Below are 5,000 nucleotides of genomic sequence, written 5' to 3'. Positions count from 1 at the left end.
TAACCTGCGGGCACATTGTTGTTCTAGACACGTCAATAGGAGGCAAAGCTCTGTGCCCGCTTTCATTTTCAGACAACCCCCCCCCCTCCCCTTCCACACAATGCACCACACTAACAAACACACACACACACACAGACAGACACACACACACACACACACACACACACACACACACACACACACACACACACACACACACACACGCGCACACACACACACAGTCTCTCACATACACCACACCACAGTCCCATCTTGTAGCCACCACATACTGGAGACCTCCTCTCATTCACTCTCCTCCAAATGACTTTTTTCCTCCCCCCCCCCCCCCTGACTCCCTCTCTCCCACGCAGCTGTATCGGGGGGGATTACGCGCCATTCATCGTCCACTCCTCAGCCTCGCTTTGGCTGTCAATAACTCTGAGGCTGTCTGGCCGCCCTGGCAAATCCCACTGTAAATAGACCAGGGGGCCCTTCGCCAGCAATTACAGTGCCATCAAGCTTTACTGGGGCCTTAAAAATCACCACGGGCACCCACAGTGCCGAGCCTCACTCACAGAGAGAGAGAGAGAGAGAGAGAGAGAGAGAGATACTCTGTGGGAGCGCAGGAGGGTGGCAGGCCAAATAGCTCATGTTGTGGCGGGGTTGATTGCAAATCCATTCAGCTTCATTTGGCCTATAGATTTTTTTGATTATGTAATAAAAGCAAATGACTTTGCAAGGCACCTCATTCTCTTTGTCCTTTTATGTCTCACTCTATCTCTCTTTTTTCCTCTCTTCTCTCACATTCTCTCTATCAATCACTTAGTGTTTAGCTGATGGTGGGGAGAATGAGTAGGGGACTTGATGAGGCTCAGTTATGAAACAAACATGAGTCGTTGTTAACTGCAGCAGATTTTATGGTCTCTTATAACTGCTTCTATACCTCCCCACACAAACTTGACCCCTTCCCCCAACACAGTGAAACCAGACGCTCACTTAGAACTGATTTGTAAAATGAAACCTTCACTCATCTACCCCCCCCCCACTTCTCACCTATCCATCCATCTATACATCCATCTCTCTCTCTCTCTCTCGCTCTCTCTCTCTCTTTCTCTATATCTCTCCCTCTCTCTCTCCCTCTCTCTCTCTCTCTCTCTCTCTCTCTCTCTCTCTCTCACACACACACACACACACACCATCTCTGTTTCCCCTTTTTCACCTTGGCCCTTCTACCAACACTAAGCAAATTACTTTGGCCCGCATGCAATCTAAGAGCCGCAGTGAAAGAAGCAGGTCTGTGTATATAGCTCATGGAGGTGGTCGCTAGCAATATACCCTTAAAAAAGGAATGAGTGAGGGAGAGAGAGAGGAAGAAGATTGAGAGAGTGGCAGAGAGAGAGAGAGAGAGAGAGAGAGAGAGAGAGAGAGAGAGAGAGCGAGGCAGCAGGGGAAGGATTGCACCCGGCCAGCCAGTAATTAAAGGGGAGCGATCAATTCGCACTGCTGACCGGCTCATGAGAAATCTATCGAGTGGCTGCAGTAAAGCGCTAATTTGGAGCCATTAGGGGCTGCCGAGTTTGCAAACAGGCCTGTAATGATGATGGCTAGCATGGTTAAAGGCCTGGCCTTTGTGCCGCTGTCAGCCTGGCCAGCACGAAGCGGTGGCAGCCGTGACGCTTGACAGTGAGACCGTGCCGAAGTGGGGGTGTGGGGTGTACAGTTGGGGTGGTTGGGGACGTTGGCTAAAATAACTGCCCCCTGCTTTCTAACGATTGCCACCACTCCTGGAGTCTGAGGAGACGCATCAATACTATTGGCTATCGGAGACGTCCGTCGGAGATGACACCCAGAGTTGGCGGGTGGATGTCTCCCGTTAGACTGTTGCCCAGCCCTTAAGCTCCCTGGGCTGGTTCTTGAGCAGACACTGGCTGAGACATCAGAATCCACCCCCTTCTGTTGTGGCCAAAAATACAGACTGTCCGCCAGTGCAGGGATGCCAGGGGGCCGTTTCAAAAGCAACTGGCTTGTAGTTCAGCAAGCGGACTCCACTGTTTTTGGTCTTCCCTTGAAGCGGTTTCTCTAGCAGTCAAGCCCATTGCAGGAACAGGAGCACCTAGAAACTGACAGATGGAAAGCAAGCTCCCTGGAGTCAGTCTGTACGGTCATGCACACATATTTTGTCTTGGATGCCATTTTGTTGAAGTGACACAAAGCCAACATATGGAGCATTTTTTTGCAAAATTTTATCCTGTTTCTTTTTTTTTATTATTTGTCTTTATTTTTGCAAGCTAGCCTCACCTCAAATCTGCAATATGTTTCTTCGAACAAAGGTGCACAATTAAAAATCTCAGGCTTGTTTTACACACACATGCTTTGGTTTCACTCACCCCACCCACAGTGACTGAGATTTGCTTTGGCCATACTCCATTTATTTAATGAGGACAGTGCATCCATGCCTCCACATTCTAGAAGCACAGCACAGTGGGCCTACTGCTGGGTTGCAGGTGCACCATAGGAAGTAGAACATTATTACCCTTTTAAATAGTGTAGTAGAATGTGGTGCCATTTTTTTGAGTGCGACCACAAAGGCCATGGTGACTCCAGTGGTCCTTTATCTCAGACGCCATCGTGCCAACCTTTGCCAATCACCCGGTCTTTTAAAAAGCGGTCACTTAGGCAAAACATTCTAATTAGCCTCCCCCAGCGAGAGCCTGTATGCATTCAGATGACAAAAGAGCAGTGTGACTCCTCTCCCTCTGTGCCATGCCACCCTGAACCACTGAAAGGTGAACAGTGGCTACTGTGGTGGCCATCAATGTACATCTAATTTGAAATCCATTTGGTTTGCCTTCAATGCGCTCGTCTGTTCTATCAGCTGTCACGTATTGCTGTCGGACAGGTGGCTGACGATGGGGGTTCTTCTATTCAAATCTATTCCAGATGTGAAAAAGCGGAGCAGACTCAGGACAGTTAATTAAGTGAGAATTGAATGAGTGCAGACGAGAAGAGGCCAATCAAATGAGATTTCTTTTTTTTTTCTGAAGGATTAAATGGAACAGATAGCTCTGTTATCCTTCTATCTCACCCATTTTCTTCTTCAGTGTTTTCTTGTCAGGAGAGGGGAAAAAAAGTATGGCTCTATCAGATTCAGATTTGTGTGCGGGAAGAAAATTGTAATAGAGGGACGTTTTCTCACAATCTCTGCCTAGAAGACACTTTCATTGCGAACAGGTACAGGCGGGCCTTATTCAGGTATCTCTGGTTTGAACGCCCAGAAGTATGTCTTCAGCTGTGGTGTTGTTGTTTTTGTTGTTGCTGCTGTTGTTGTTGCCGTTGTGTTGTTGTTGTTGTTGTTGTTGTTGTTTTGTTTTCCTTTTCTCGCTCCGTTAGATGTCTATGAGTTTTGTCTAGACACAGTATTCAGTCAACACCCAGACCTTCCCCTGAACATGAGCTCAACATGGGAGGACAAGCCCGCACAAAGCTCCCCCCTCGCCCCACCCCGAAAAAGATTCCCCCAACCCATTGTGTCACTCCCCGTGCTGAGAATCCCTCCGTCATGTTCTGTTACCGGCGCCGTTTGCCATCTTTTTAAATGGCTTCTCCAATGGAAAACGGATGTGTGGAGATACAGATGAGAGCAATAGGATGCATAACCTTCCCCGTCTAACCCGCCCTCTTCTGTCATATCTGTCAAAAGAGTGTGGGGTTGTATAAGAGAGCTTTTGATATTCCCATTTTTGCTTCTTCTTTTGTCTTGCTAAGTGTTTTTCGATGTATTCGAAAAAAAGGAGATAAATAAGTTTCTCGTTATTACTATTATTTAAGTGAGATCAATGCTAACTCTGGTTCAGCGTAACTGTGCCACTTGTTTTTATTATTTGTCATGAATGGCACAAATCTTTACAAGAAATGATCATTCTCTCTCACAGATGAAAACAAGTCCATTGCATTGTCAATGCTAATACATTCACCTATAAAAATATGTCAGGATACAATGTGTTTTTTTGTGATTTTACATTGGTGATAATATTCTCAACTTCAGAGGGACAGGGTCCATTGTTTACTTCCCTGTCAAAACAAGACTGAAAGGAGTACTATTTTTATCAATTCAAAAACAGAAACATAAATTGGATTGAATGCCATTCACAAGTCTATATGGTTTTGACAGTCAAACCTGGGGCTCCAATCTATTCTGAAACACGTTTCGAGCCAAGTGTCAGATTGGTGACATATCTCTCATCACTGGGATGATAGATGATACAACCAGTCAAACATTGACTGTGAGCTATTTTTACCATGGGGAGAGACTCCTGGCCACCCACTTAAACAAATGGCCTCCCAGTGCCAGGAGAAAATCCACTGAATGGCATTTGTAGCAGTAGTGGTGAAACTTTTTAGTTTGAAATGATTCTATTATAAATTGATGCTTGTCTTTAGGCTCTAAACTGTAGACTGATGACTATTGCATACTTTGTGGAGCATAAGAAATCTTAAATTAGTCTACCAGCGTGTTGACAGAGATCGTTAATAAAACATTTGCTTGCTTTTATTGTTACTCTGGATTCAAAGAAAATCATCATTATGACATGAGTTCATTATTTCCATTCATGAGATGATATTTCTTGCCTCTTGTCTTTCCCCCATCTCTCTCTTGCCCTCTCTCTCTCTTTCTCTCTCTCTTTCTCTCTCTCTCTCTCCCTCTCCCTCTCTCCCGCTCGCTCTCTACATTTCCTTCCTCCACTACATCCTTCCCTTTTCTACCATCACTGTCTCACCGACATGCGAATGAATGCATGCCAGCTGTTTTCTGCCTTTGATTTTTCATCCGCCCCAGATATGCCCCTCTGAAGAGCATAGGAACCAATCAATAATTCACTGGCGTTTGAATCAAACCCGGAATGATCAGTGGCGGTGTGAAAAGGGGGGTAATCAGGCCCATTCTTGGCCTTGTGTATTCCTCTGCTTTTAACCACTCGTTCTGTCTCTGTGTCTGACTGCCGAGAAGATTGCCTTTCCAC

At 45.9% G+C, this 5,000-nt stretch overlaps 1 protein-coding gene across 4 annotated transcripts in view; it reads left to right on the top strand.

Moving 5' to 3' along the window:
• kirrel3b (kirre like nephrin family adhesion molecule 3b) overlaps positions 1-5,000 on the top strand; it is a 186,262-nt gene that overhangs the window by 138,987 nt on the left and 42,275 nt on the right. The gene's annotated exons all lie outside the window — the stretch shown is intronic.

Source organism: Alosa sapidissima, chromosome 15 (genome assembly GCF_018492685.1).
Source record: "Alosa sapidissima isolate fAloSap1 chromosome 15, fAloSap1.pri, whole genome shotgun sequence".
Taxonomy (NCBI): Eukaryota; Metazoa; Chordata; class Actinopteri; order Clupeiformes; family Clupeidae; genus Alosa; species Alosa sapidissima.
Note: the sequence above shows the minus strand (reverse complement) of the source record. Positions and strands in the feature narration are given on the sequence as shown.